This window comes from Suricata suricatta, chromosome 6, assembly GCF_006229205.1.
Source record: "Suricata suricatta isolate VVHF042 chromosome 6, meerkat_22Aug2017_6uvM2_HiC, whole genome shotgun sequence".
Taxonomy (NCBI): domain Eukaryota; kingdom Metazoa; phylum Chordata; class Mammalia; order Carnivora; family Herpestidae; genus Suricata; species Suricata suricatta.
The window spans coordinates 66,381,094-66,396,775 of record NC_043705.1 but is presented as its reverse complement, the minus strand read 5'-3'; the positions used below and the strand labels follow the sequence as shown (position 1 = coordinate 66,396,775).

General features: G+C 35.4%; 1 long non-coding RNA gene and 1 pseudogene across 3 annotated transcripts in view; one reads left to right on the top strand and one right to left on the bottom strand.

Moving 5' to 3' along the window:
• LOC115294637 overlaps positions 1-15,682 on the bottom strand; it is a 365,947-nt gene that overhangs the window by 106,908 nt on the left and 243,357 nt on the right. The window lies entirely within an intron of this gene.
• LOC115294998 lies at positions 13,186-13,303 on the top strand (annotated as a pseudogene).

Genomic DNA, 15,682 nt, shown 5'->3' with positions numbered 1-15,682 from the left:
GAAGTGCTGATGCATAGGAGCACATGTACCCCAATGTTCATAGCGGCACTGTCAACAATAGCCAAAACATGGAAGGAGCCTAAATGTCCATCGCCTAATGAGTGGATCAAGAAGATGTGGTATATATATACAATGGAGTACTACATGGCAATGAGAAAAAATGAAATCTGGCCATTTGTAGGAAGGTGGATGGATCTTGAGGGTGTCATGCTAAGCGAAATAAGTCAGGCAGAGAAGGACAGATAATATATGTTTGCACTCATAGGTATAACAGGAGAACAGGAGAAACCTAATGGAGGACCAGGGGGAGGGGAAGAGGGAAAGAGAGTTGGGGAGAGAGAGGGATGTAAAACTTGAGAGACTACTGAATACTGAAAACGAACTCAGGGTTGAAGGGGGAGGGGGGAAAAGAGGTGGTGGTGATCCAGGGGGGCACTTGTGAGGAAGAGCACTGGGTGTTGTATGGAAACTAATTTGACAATAAACTACTTAAAAAAAAAAAAAAAGAAAAGAAAAAGGGATGGAAGACATCAGAGAAGCTATTGCTACAAAGACTATGGACCTCAAACATAGTTGTGATGAGTTAAAAAAATGCTATAAACGAGGTGCATAATAAAATGGAGGTGGCCACTGCACAGATTGAAGAGGCAGAGAGAATAATAGGTGAGTTAGAAAATACAATTATAGAAAAAGAGAAAGTCAAGAAAATGAGAGATAACCTGATCCAGGAACATGAAAGGAGAATTCAAGAACTGAGTGATACAATCAAATGGAACAATATCTATATCATAGGAATTCCTGAAGAAGAAGAAAGAGAAAAAGGTGCCAAAGGGGTACTTAAACAAATTATAGTAGAGAACTTCCCCAATCTGGAGAAGAAAACAGATATTGAAATCCAAGAGGCACAGAGAACTCCCCTCAGACATAACATGAATCAATCTTCTGCATGACATATCATAGTGAAACTGGCAAAATATAAAGATAAAGAGAGAATTCTCAAAGCAGCTAGTGATAAAAGGGCCCTAACATACAAAGGGACACCTATCAGAGTAGTTACAGATCTGTCTACTGAAACTTGGCAGGCCAGAAAGGAATGGCAGAAAATCTTCAATGTGATGAACAGAAAAAAAAAATGCACACAAGAATCCTTTATCCAGCAAGCCTGTCATTCAGAATAGAAGGAGAGATAAATGTTTTCCCAAATAAAAAAAAATTGAAAGAATATTCATTTATTCTTGAGAGAGAGAGAGAGAGAGAGAGAGCGAGAGAGAGAGCAGGGGAGGGGCAGAGAGAGACACACACACACAGAATCTGAAGCAGGCTCCAGGCTCTAAGCTGTCAGCACAGAGCCCAACCAGAGCCCAAACCCATGAACCATGAGATCATGACCTGAGCCTAAGTTCAATGCTTAACCGACTGAGCCACCCAGGTGCCCCCAAAGGAGTTTTTCCCTAAAACTGTCTTCCTCTTATCCTAAATACTTGGACAAGTTCCACTTTTTGAAGCTTTCCGCAACTATGTAAACCCAATATATGTAGATCCTTGCTCTGGTGTACAAGGACTAGAGTGATCTCTGCCACGATTAACCCCATGCCTATCTCCCTAGTATTTTCATTCGTTTTATTCCCTCTACTGTAGAAATAATAATTTTTATAGCTCCTCAGACTCCTACTTTTTCATGAATCACACTATCTTTATGGCTTCAGGGGGCTAACATCTATTCATTCTCACCCCTCACCTTAAGATCACCTCCTCAGAGTCCTACATCAAACTGAGTATTATTATAAAGTTCAGTAGCACTCTGACTTCTTTGATACATTCACTGTACTTCTGTTTGCATGTTTAATGCCTTCTCTTTTTTACTGAGCAGTATAATTCATAAAAAACAGGTCAGTGTGACAGGAGTTCAAAGTACCTTAAGAAAAGATATATCATAGAAAGTGAGAAAAGACTTCAACTTGAAAGTTCATTTTGGAAGCTGAATTTTGATCTGTGTAGGCAGAGATAATGGGAAAAGAACTACAAAGAATGCAACTCATTTACTGGATGAGCTGGATGTCATTGAAAGAACCAAGTTTATTTTCTCTCACTATTGGTTTTGAAAACTCACTATATGGATCTATTTATCACTGTCCCTGGGATAAAAATCTCAGACAGGGCCCCTATCTTTTTCAGCCACTCACAGATAATTAAAATGCCCAGTTCATTCCAATAATCTGATAACTTCTGGCTAGTTGAATATCCTTTGATAACTTTAAACTATTTTCCAATTTAAATTATTTCCAGAGTAGAGAAGTTAAGAATAAAGAATTTAGTTTTATACAGATGTGACATTATAATGTGGCACTGGCACCCCCCTGATGGTGTTGAGTTATTGCTATTTTCTCTCTCAATGGAGAATTCTGTAGATTCCATCAAAATGCTTCTAAGCTCTCCAACCATAGTTCCCCAAGTGCTCACACTGACTGCCCACTACAACTCCTTCATCCTTCTGTGCCTGTGTTGAGGTAGTTGTACACTTCTATGTCATCCCATGGAGTGGGATTTCTTATTATAGAACATAAGACTGGATATCTGTTTTGCATTTCATATCTGGTCCTCAAGAAACATTCACCTTGCTCCCTTCAGACTTTTAAGCTGAAGCTCATGCACACATAATAACTTGTCTCTATTAACTCAAGAGGAAGAGAAAGCTTTAACCAAATCCTCTTTCTTCTTAGGTATGAGAATTGAGTCCTGAGATCCTTAAAGCTCCAACAAAAGTATGTTAAACCCTTTGAGTTGTCCTTGTGAAGATCTTTTCACTTAACCTGAGGTGGAAAAGTAGGAATAATTGTCTTCCTACCATCCATGAAAGGGATTCGGAATTCAAAGCACAGAAATCCTAAAATTTCTCTTCAAAAAAATCTCTCCTCATGTCAATTTTCTTCTGGCATAGCTTCTACACGGCTGTTGGGAGAGTCCTAGAACTAGCATTACTGTTTCTTAGCATGAGCTTCAGAGATAAAGACTTCAGTTTAGAATTAGGAACTATCTGATTCTTCTTGTAGTTATGGTCTTTGTGGCTTCAGATAAAACTAAAAGAGAGGCACTGATTTAACATCATATTGGGGAGGGTGTCAAAGATAATCTGGGAACATATGGTCACCCTCTATTTGGAGATAACCTAATAACTATCTTGACAGATTAAGATTTATTCACACAAAACAAAAAATACAAAATTGAAAGATAAAGCTGAATTGGAATCTGGAATATCATTCTTAAGAGCTGAAATTTGGACTTATAAGCCATAGAGTCTTACTGAGAGTATTTTTAAAAACCCATTATATTCCCCATCACACTTTTGTAATCACTTCAAATCTTGAGAATGATAAAATCTACTGTAGGGACATTTCTATTAGTGACTCTATTATAATGTGATAGAATTGGATGGTCCCACTGGATTTACATAACTCTGCATTTGGTTCAAAAAAATCATACAACTTCAGAGTAAAGAAGTCGTAATGTACAATCTTTGTTAATAGTACAGTGAAAATCCTTTTACATGAAATTTCTATCCCACATAAAAATAAGAACACTACCAATAAGGACAGCATAGTAAGCTCTAATATAATCTTTCCACTGAAGTCATGTAATCTATCTGAAGGAAAGTGCAAAGTAAAAAAGAAATCCAAAACATAATTTAGATAGGTAAATATGAACAATGAAGGAATATGAAGGAACTATCTTTATCACTCGATTCTAAGTCTTTATAAAGCAGAAAGGGAATTGGAAAGTCATATGACTTGATTCTACAAGAACCAGTCAGTAAATCTGAATAATACTGGCAGAGATATGATAATCAAATCCAGATCTATTAATGACACTGCCATGAGAAGCATATAAATATAAAAATAAAAGGACAAGAATAGAGCCCTGAGGGATGGCACATTTTCCAGTAACTGTTTCTGATGAGCTGCTACCCAATATAGTATGCTGTGTCTGCTGACAAAGATAATTACATTTCAAACCAATTTAATGCTGTCTAAGAATTCCAACTCACGTTTCTGAAAGTTGTAACAATATATCACTGTCTACTATGTCAAAGGTGAGTGGTAGATCTAACTTCGAGTGTAGGCATCCATTCTTTCTCTGAAACTCCCACATATCACTGAAAATAAACAGGTGGTTCCTGGTAATCTGATGGGCACCCCAAAATCCATGTTGGAATTTTATCAAATATTAATCATAAATAATTGTGCCTTCAGGCAAAATATCAAACATCCTTCCATTCTGTTATTTTTTTCTAAAAGAGACAAGAACTAGACAATCTATATCAGAACCTAGCAAGTATATAGGTGAAAATCCTTAAATGTTTCTTGGATGAATGGGTGAATGTATGCATACATATTTGTTCAACAGTCAATGAACCAGAGAAGCAAAATGCATGTGAAATATAATATGCTAATAGGTTATGGTATTCTCATGTATACTAAAAAGTATATTCTATGTATACTTTCTTAATTATACATGTGAGCAGGACCCCATGAGCAGGGCCAAATAAGTACTTAAAATAAAACAAAGAGCAAGAAAATAAAACCAAGTATAACAAAGATTCCCAAACAGAGAATTTCTTGTGTTTCTCTAAGACTTGTTTTGAATTAACACTTTTAAGGCGTCACCCCCTGTCTCAATCTGTAAGACACATGACTCTTGATCTTGGGGTTGTAAATTTGAGCCCCATGTTGGGTGTAGAGATTACTTAAAAATAAAATCTTTAAAAGGATGCTTTTAAGAACTGAAAATAGGAAGGAGATTTTGTATCTATAGTGGGGGGTAAACTGAAGGCCATAAATTCAGGTATATGAATAAAAACTGCTCTCATTACTTTCTTTCAACCAGTGACATTCTCCAACTCCACTGAAATGTGGCAAAGTCAGCTCTATTCACTCCATTTGTTTCCCTGCATGATGGCAGGAATGCCCACATTCATCAGTCAACACCAACTACCACACAACAGTCTTGGTCTCTGTCTTCCTTAACCCCTTCCATTTTACCATTTCTGCTGTGTTAAGTGCCCTTCTCAGAACCCGGCCTCCAATCTGCAGGGAGCTGCCACAACACTCTGCTCACTTTACACAGTGTATATGCCAATTCTTTCTCTCCAAATGTCCCTGGGAGTATCTTTAGCTTGAAAGGCAACTCCCTCTTTTGCTATCTTCCAACCCTCCAGGACACCTGATTTATTCTCAATGAAACGGAGTTTTAGGCAACACATTTCAGGAAAGAAAATGCATTTGTTTAGAACAGTTGAACTGCTATCACAAAGTAGTCAATAATACAGAGTCTGAAATACTCTTTACTCTTTGTACTCATTATTTATTACTCTTTCATATAATATCCACAGATAAAAGATCCTTACTAAGAGAAGAGCTTCTACTACCTTCAATCCAGGAAGCTCTTCTTTGGGTTTTCAATCAAGGTGAAATCAAGGTTGTTGTTCAAGGTCTCCTCACCAGTGGAAAGAAGAAAGGGACTTAGGAGGACATGCGTATACTTCTACACAGAGGCCTACTTTGGAATAAGGACTGGTTTCATAGGTGCACTTGCACAGGTCTTGTGCTCATAAGGGAGCCCCATGCTAGGCTCTAATGCTCTGCAGTTTCCCTTTTTAATTATTAATAACTTTATCTTTGAATTTGTTTCATGAGAGAAGTTCAGTATGACAATGAAGCATGTTGAGAGGCACGGAGCTTTGGCTCACTATTAATTCTACTTCCCCGTGATGTCCCCTCCTCTTTGAGACAAGACTTGGACACTCTCTGCCACACCCCACTTACCAACTGCTACTGTCCCTTGCCACTAGCAGGTGTTGACTATCACAAATAAAGTCTGTATCAACATTCAAGTACATGTTTGTGTGAATGTAAGTTTTCCTTTCTCTAGGAAAACTATCTCAAAGTGATATTGGCTCATATAGATGTATGTTTAACTTTCATAGAAACAGCCAATCAGTTTTTCAAAGTGGCTGTGCCTTCCTGCATTGTCACTAGCAATATATGGGAAGTACAGTTGCTCTGCATCATCACCACACTTGATATTATCAGTATTTTTTATTTGAGTCACTTTATTAGGTGCATAGTGGTATTTAGTTGGGGTTGTAATTTGAAATTTCCTAATGGATAATAATGTTGAATGTATTTATGCACTTATTTTCCATATTTATTTCCTCTTTAGTGAAATATTTGTTCAAAATGAAGCCCAATTTTTCAGTTGTTTACTTTGATTGGTTATGTTTTTAGAACCATTTCTAAAATTTCTTGGCCTAACCCCAAGTGAGAAAGATTGCCTCCTATACTTTTTATTAAGAGTTTATAGACGTAAGTTTTATATTTAGATATAGGATTCATTTTGCAGTCAAATGTTCTACCCTAAACTATACCCCCTTCTGATTTTGTATTAGTTTTTACATAAGGAATGAGGCTTAGATCTGGGCTTATGTGTTTGCAAATGGATGACCAGTTACTCCAACACTCTTCATTAACAAGACCGATCCTCTCTGTTTATTGCTTTACACCTTTGACAATAATCAAACGGCCATACTCATGTAGGTCTATTTCTTTACTCTCTATGTGGTTCCACTGATTCTTGTGTCTATTTCTTCACCAATATTACACTGTCTTCATTAATGTCCAAAATGTCTATTGATCTATTATTTTTTCTTCAAATAAGTTTGCTTAGCAGCATGGTTTCTGTGGGACGCTGGTGTTATCAGCGACCTTTGGGAAAACAGGTTTGATTCTGTTGGGATGGAGAAATGGCTAGAGAAGACAAGTACAGGGTGTACCTCCAGACCTGACCTCCAAGATCAGGATAACGAGTGTAACTAGAAGTGGGTGGATAGTAAAGACTGAATTTCTCACTTGAAAATGAACATCAGTCATCCACTGTGTATCCTTGTGGAGTTTTGGGGGAGTTTTGGGGTTTGTTTGTTGTTATTTTTTTCTCTATTCATGTAAAGCTTAATCCACAGGAAATACTGAAGGTCACAGATGCAGACGTGTAGACCAGATATCTGAAGTTTTTTCTACATAACTCCCTCTATATTGGTACTTTTTGTGGAAATTTCTAGCTGTCTCAGTTTCCCTGATCTCCAATTGCCAGCTCCTCAACTCAGCAAGGCCACCAGACTCTGCATTTTCTTTCATGTGCTCAGTTGAAAACTGCCACCAACCAGAAATTCCAAATCATGTTAGGGCTTACCATCTTTGTTTTCTTTTCCTCAAGGAAAAGCCATCGTCATTGTCCAATCTCTGAGAACAGTTATTTCATATAATTTTCCAAGTTGTTTATCTTGGAAATTTGAGGCCAATACTTATTACTCAACCACAGAAAGTAGAAGAAGTCTATTACTTAACCCTTTGAATAATGTTAGATGAGATGTGTGTGCATGTTTGTGTGAGTAACAAATAGAATTGTTATACATATTTATATTCAGATATTTGTGTGAACGTAAGTTTTCACCACATGGTTACTAGGTTGTGGTAAGGGTACAGGAACTTTCTAAGATACCCTTTTGTTAAGTGGTTACACCACCTTCATTCTTACTATCAATAGATACCATTTCCATTTGCTCGATATCTATATGCTTGGTATCATCAGTTTTTATTTTTTAATTTTTTTCCCATTCTATGCAGTGTGACTTGAATTTACATCTTGCTAATTGTTACTGAGGCTGAGCATTTTTCATGTGCTTATTTTCCATCTGTATCTTTTCTTTGGTGATGTGCCTGTTCAAATTATTTAAACATAATTTTAGTTGGGATTTTTGTTTCTCATTATTGAGTTTTGAGAGTTCTTTATATACTCTGTATACAAATGCTATACTAGATACAAATGCAAATATTTGTGGATTATCTTTTCATTCTCTTAATGGTGACTTTCCAAGTCTTATATATTTAATTTTGATAAAATGTCACATAGTAATTTTTAATAGACATACTTATTATTTATCTAAGGAATCTTCACCTAACTTTTTACCTAAGTAACGATGACAAAGATTCTTTCCTTTTTTTTTTTGAAGTGTGTTTATTACTTTTAAGTATTTGATCCATTATAAGTTAGTTTTTCTTATGTATCAAGTTCTTTTGTTTCTTTTAACATATAGAATTCCACTTTTTCCAGCACAGTTTATTAAAATCATGATCCTGTCTTCATTGAATTGCCTTTATATCTTCGTGAAAAGTCAACTAATTCTATTTTTAGGTTTATTTCTAGACTCTATATTATGTTCCATTGATCTATACATCTATAATTTTATCCATATTACATTGACTAGATATTGTAGCTTCTTGGTAAGTCTTAAAGTAGTATAAGTTCTAAATTTCATTTTTTTTTATCTTTGTCTATGTTTTTCTAGTGTCTGTGAATTCTTAAAATGTTTCAGAATCAATTGGACAATGTTTACAAAATCTTAATTGGATTTTTTGGAATTGCTTTGATCTATGTGTTATTTTGGAGAGAGGTAACATCTAAACGATATTGAGTTTTCCAACCCATAAACACATATTTCTTTCACTTGTGTTTTATAGTTCTCAGTATCATGTCTTATGTAAATTTCATGGATACATATAAGCATATTTGTGGGACAATTACAAGTAATGCAGTTTAATTTAAATTTTCAATTGTTTATTATTAGTATATAGATTAGTACCATTAGTATATAAATTAGTACAATTGATTTTTGTATATTGACCTAATAACCTACAACTTTGTTAAACTCACTTAGTACTTTTAATCATTTTTTGGTAGATTCTTTGAAGTTCTCTATGTAGACACATATTTTCTGTAAACAGAAACAGTTTTGGTGTTGCTATTTTTTCTCAACTTGCATGTTTTCGATATGTATTTTTTGTTTTACTGTACTGCTTAGAACTTCCCATAGTATTTTGAATGGGAGTGGTGGAAACAGTTCTGCTTTAATCCAAATTTTAGGTGGATAGACTTTAGTTTTTAATAATTAAGTACAATGTTACCTGAAAGATTTTGTGAGAATGTCCTTTTTCAAGATAATAATGACCCCTTCTACTCCTGGTTTGTCAAGAGTTTTCAATCATGAATCAATGTTGAATTTGGTCTAATATTTTTCTTGCATCTGTTAAGGCCAGGGATATGTTCATAAATGTTTAACAACTGACATTTTGGAGAGAAGAAAACTCTGAATAGTGCTCCTATGAATGTTCACGTATGAATATTTGTTTACATATCTGCCTTCAATATACCGCAGTTTTCTTTTGATTAGTTAGTATGATATGCTTTTTCATGCTTTTATATTTAACTATTTGTGTTTTCATATTTTTGTAGGCAGCATACAGTTGAGTTTTGCCTTGTTTAACCTATCGAAAACAACTTGTTTTAATTTTCATTAAGGTGCTTAAGCCATTTGTATTTAATTTATTATTGATATTCTTTAGAAATATCAAAAAGATTTTTATTTCATGGTATCATCTTTTTCTTGCACCCTTTCTTCCCTTCTGTCTTGCCTTCTTTTAGATAATTTTATATTTCTTATGATCCCATAAGATCCATTTGCCAGATGGATCATTTCTAATTACTTCATTCAAAACTGAAGGCAAAGTAAAAATTATTTAAGATATATACAAACTCAAAGATTTCACCATTGTATACTGCTATCTATTAAAAATATAATACAAGGCACAAGTATAATTTGTAACTGTATAATACTTACAAAAATATAAAAAGATTGAGGTCTATTTTAATAATATATTTTATTTAACCCAATATAACCAAAATGTTACTATAAAATATTACCATTACAAATAACAAAATATTTCAGTTTTTTACACTAAATCTTCAAACTCTGATGTGAATTTTATAATTACAGCTATCTTAATTTGATCTACTCACATTTCCAGCACTCAGAAGCACTGTTGACTGGATAATTGATGTGGGAGCATTCTGTACACTGTAGGTTACTTAGTAGCACTCCTGGTCTTTACACACTAAGTGCCAGTAGTACCCAACCAATAGTAGGAAATATTACCAAATGTCCCCAGGGTGTAGGGTGACAAATACACTCCTAACTGTGAACCATACTTGTCCCCAGAATAACTGATCACCAGCACCAGTTAAACCTGAGCCATACATCCAAAAGTCAATAGAGAACGAAGGATCTCAGAGTGCTTAATGAGTTCTATATCCAAATACATACACATACTGAATGTATGTATTAATATTTTTAAAAAGTCTACAGGATAGTTACTGAGAGGAAATTAACATGAAGTGGCCAGAAGGAGGCTGGGAAGATGACACAGTAGCAGGACCTTAAGCTCAACTCCTCTGATGATTACAAATAAATAATACTCACATCAGCATGAATCGTCCAATATATGACTCAAATACTGGAAGAACAAACCACAGCTAAAGGTAGGGAAGAGGCCACATTGAAAAGGTAGGAAGGTTAGAGATGCAGTTTGGGAGAGAAGACAACTGGGGCCATCTGCTGATCTGAGAGAGCAGAGGCATGGTGAAGAGTGAGAAATAGACCAGCACATAGGCAACACACACAGGGAAGATGAAGCCTTATAATACTTGACTTTGAAAGTGAGAGGGGCCAAATTTCATGAGTTCTTACAACCAGCAGGACCTAAAGCCTGGAATTTTAAAAGTCGGTAGGTTCAGCTCTTGAAGAGTCCAGAGGGTGTTAGAAAGCCAAGTCTCTGTTCTTACAGAGACAGCAGAACAAACAGCCGGCAGAGTTACAGCATAGAATCAGCAGCATGAAAAATGCCTGGTGCACAGGAAAGGGACAGTTATTTATTAATCTCAGAGCTTGACCAGAGAGGCAGAGATCTCAGGGAGACCCCACCAGGAACAAAAGAGCTAATGGTGCCATTTCCCTTCCTGGCCCCTTGGTATATTCCCTCAGTGTGGGAATCAGTGGGGCAACCACAGTCACTACCTAACTTGCTTACTCTAAGCTCCACCCTACCGCATTCCACATCTCCCATGCTTCATTGGAGCCATCCTTTCAGTCACCCTCATCATGCTTGCCTCAGTCCTGGTGCTGTAAGTCACATTCCCCAGAAGCCCAGTACATACCCCAATAACACAATGCCTCCCATCCCAGGGCATCAGTTCCATCCGTGGTGATGAGAGGTGTCATCTTGCAAGCAGACCAGTACAGCATTGTTAAGATGCACCCCACCTAGCCAGGAAACAAACACAGCCCACAAACGGCAAAGAGAATCTCTGTAGACAACTGGTCTGAAAGAAAAAGTGGCCAGGATACAATGGTAGGGCACATGCAATACATAGGATACTCTCGCTGAAGTACCAGGTCCTGGGGAACACAGGGCACAGCATTGCAGGGTACTACCAAACCTTTTGTTCATAAGGCCATTACCCTTGAGAGCAAGAGACGTAACTCATTTTCCTAACACAGAGAAACACAGAGTTAGACAAAATTAGGGGACAGGAATATGTCCCAAATGAAAGAATAGAACAAGATAAGCAAGGTGGATGTAAGTAATATTCCTGATAGAGAATTTAAAGTAATGATCATAAAGCTAATGGACTTGAGGAAAGAGTGGTGGACATTAGTGAGACTCTTAACAAAGAGATATTAATCAGAGAAGAAGAAAATAATAAGTGAAACTGAAAATATAGTTGATAGAAAAAATAGCAGGCTAGAGGAAACAGAGGAATAAATTAATGACCTGGAAAACAGAGTAATTGAAAGTAATCAAGCTGAGCAGGTGAAAGAAAAAAAGTGCAAAATCAGAATAGATTTAGGGAACTCAGTAACTCCATAAAGTTTACAGCATTGATATAATAGGGATCCCACAAGGAGAAAGGAGCTAAGGGGGTAGAAATTTTATTTGAAGAAGTAATAAATGAAAATTTCCCTAATCTGGGGAAGGAAACAGATATCCAGACCCAGGAGGCAGAGAGTCCTCCCCCCAAAAAAAATCACCCCAGGGAGGTTCACACCAAAACATACAGTAATTAAAAAGGGGGAAAAAAGTAGTGATAAAATTTTTTTTTTAAACAGCAAGAGAGAATAAGACAATTACTTATGAGGGGAAACCCCATAAGACTAGCAGCAGATTTTTCAGCAGAAACTTTGCAGGCCAGAAGGGAGAGTCATGATACATTTTAAGTGTTAAAAGGGGAAAATCTGTAGCCAAGAATACTCTATCCAGCAAGACTATCATTCAGAATAGAAGAAGGAGAGAGAGAGTTTCTTAGACAAACAAAAACTAAAGGAGTTCATGACTACTAAACCAAGAAATAGTTTTTATTTGTTTTATTTTTAATGTTTTTTTCATTTATTTTTGAGAGACAGAGAGAGACAGCACAAGCAGGGGAGGGTCAGAGAGAGAGGGAGACACAGAATTTGAAGACAGACTCTAGGCTCTGAGCTAGCTGTCAGCACAGAGCCTGACACAAGGCTCAAACCCACGAACTGCTAAATGACCCGAGCTGAAACCAGATGCTTAACCAACTGGTTTATTCTTAATAAACCAAGAATTATTAAAGGGGACTCAATGAGTGGAAAGGAAAGACCATAAATGACAGTACAAAGGTAGGAAACACAAAAGCAATAAAAATGAGTATATCTATAAAAATCAGTCAAGGGATTAAAAAAATAAAAGGATGTAAAATATGTTACCATATATCTAAAATGTTGGGGGAGAAGAGTAAATAATGGGTTCAAACTTAAGTGACCATCAACTTCGACATGGCTATATCCCAAAGATGTTATATACAACCCCAATGGTAACCACAAATCAAAACCAGTAATAGATATGCAAAGAATAAAGAGAAAGAAATTCAAGTATATTAAAAAAGAAAATGAACAAACCATGAAAGAAAACAAGAGAATAAAGGATCAGAGAAAACCTACAAGGAGAACCACAAAAGGAGTAACAAAATGGCAATAAATACATATCTATCAATAATTACTTTGAATGTAAATGGACAAAATGTTCCTATCAAAAGACATAGGTTGTAGATCAAAAAACATGACCCTTCTATAATTGCCTACAAGAAATTTATTTCAGATAGACATCTGCAGATTGAAAGTGAGGGGATGGAGAAACATTTATTATGCAAACAAATGTCAAAAGACAGCTGGGGTACCAATCCTTATATTGGACAATAAGACTTTAAAGCAAAGACTATATCACTTCTCAGCCTTTTGGCTAAGATCAAGTGAAGTATCTGTTCTTAGCAGTTTAAAACAAAGACAATAATAAGAGACAAATAAGGCCACTAAATAATAATAAAAGGTACAATCCAAAGAAGGCATAACAATTGTAAATACACAAAACTTTAATAACAAGCATAAAGATACTAATCAACAGTAATTTATAATGCCAAGGAACTTTAACATGCACTGACATCAATAGACAGATGATCCAAAATGATAATCTATAAGGAAATGGTGGCTTTGAATCATACACTGGACTAGATGGATTTAACAGTCATATTCAGAACATTCCATCCCAAAACAGGAAAATACACATTCATCTCAAGTGTGCATGAAACACTCTCGAGAAAAGATCACATATTAGGCCACAAAAAAATCTCAAGTTCAAAAAGAATGAAGTCATACCATGCATCTTTCTAATCACAATGCTATGAAACTAGCAATCAACTGTAAGAAAGAATCTGAAAGAGCACAAATATATGGAGGTTAAATAACAGGCTACTAAACAATAAATGGGTCAACCAGATCAAAGACAAAATGCAAAGTTACATGGAAATGAATGAAAATGAAAACACAACAGTGCAAAATCGTTGGGATGCAGCAAAAGGAGTTTAAGAGGAAATTTTATAGCAATACAGGGCTACCTCATGAAGAAAAATCTCAAATAAGCAACTTAACTTTACATTCAATAAAGCTAGAAAAATTAGAACAAACAAAACCCATAAACAGCAGAAGGAAAGAAATAATAAGAATTAGAGCTGAAATAAATGATACAAATACTAAAGAAAATAATAGTACAGATCATGAAACCAGAAGCTGTTTTTTTGAAAAGATCAACACAATTGGTAAACCTCTAGAAAGACTAATCAAGAAAAAAAAGAGAGAGAGAGAGAGAGAGAGAGAGAGGCAAAGAGAAAGCACTGAAGTAAACAAAATCACAATAGAAAGAGGATAAATAGAAATAACAATCAACACAACAGAAATACAATTAAAAGAGAATATTATGAAAATTTATATGTCAACAAATGGAACAATGGAGAAGAAATGGGTAAATTCCTAGAAACATATAATCTCTCAAATTTGAAACAGGAAAAAATAAAAAAATTTAACACACTGATAACCAATAATGAAATTGAATTAGTAATCAAGAAACCCAAAAAACAGAAGTCCAGGACAAGATAGCTTCACAGGGGAATTCTAGTAAACATTTAAAGACAAGTTAATACCAACTCTTCTCAAATTATTCCAAAACATAGAAGAGTAAGGAAAGTTCCAAATTCATTCCATGAAGCCAGCATTGCCCTGATACCAAAACCAGATTAAGACAGCACACACACACACAAAAAGATGATTATAGGCCAAACCTAGATACAAAGTTCCTCAACAAAATACCAGCAAAACTGAATCTAACAGTACATTAATCAGTCACCAGGAGCAAGTGTCATTTATTCCCAGGATACAAGAGTGGTTCAATATTTGCAAATCAATCAACATGATAATCACATCAATAAGAGAAAGAATAAAAACCATATGATCATTTCACTAGATGCAGTAAAAGCATTTGACAAAGAACAACATTCATTCATGATAAAAAGCCTCAACTGGTGGGTCTAGATGGAACATATCTCAACATAATAAAGGCGTTACGTGAAAAACCCACAGCAAACATCATACTCAATGGGGAAAACCTGAGAGCATTTCTCCTAAGGTCAGGAACAAGCCAAGGATGCTCACTCTCACCAACTTACTCAATACAGTACTAGAAGTTGAAGCCACAGCAACCAGAAAACAAAAAGAAATAAAGTATCTAAATTGGTAAGGAAGAAGCAAAACTTGCACCATATGCAGATGACATGAAATATAGAAAATCTACTGAACTGTTAATTAATTTAGTAAAGTTACAGGATAAAAAAAATCTATGTTTAGAAATCTGTTGCATTTCTATATATAATAGTGAAGAAGCAGAAAGAGAAATTAAGAAAACAATCCCATTTACAATTATACCTAAAATAATAAAACACCTAAACTTAATCAAACAGGCGAAAGACCTATACTCTGAAAACACTAAAACATTGATGAAAGAAATTAGAGACAATTTCAAAGAAATTGAAAGACAATCCATGCTCATGCACTGGAAGAACAAATATTATTAAAATGTCTATATTACCCAAAGTAATTTACAGATTCAATGCAATCCCTATCAAAATACCAATAGCATTTTTCATAGAATGATAACAAACAACTCTAAAATGTTTTAGAATCACAAAAGACCCTGAATAGCCAAAGAAATCCTGAAAAAGAAAAGCAAAACTGAAGGTATTACAATTTGAGACTTAAAGTTATATGAAAAAGCTGTAGTAATCAAAACAGTATGGTGCTGACACAAAAATATAGACCCATGGATCAATAGAACATAATAGAAAACCCAGAAATAAACCCACAACTGTATGGTCAATTAATCTTCAACAG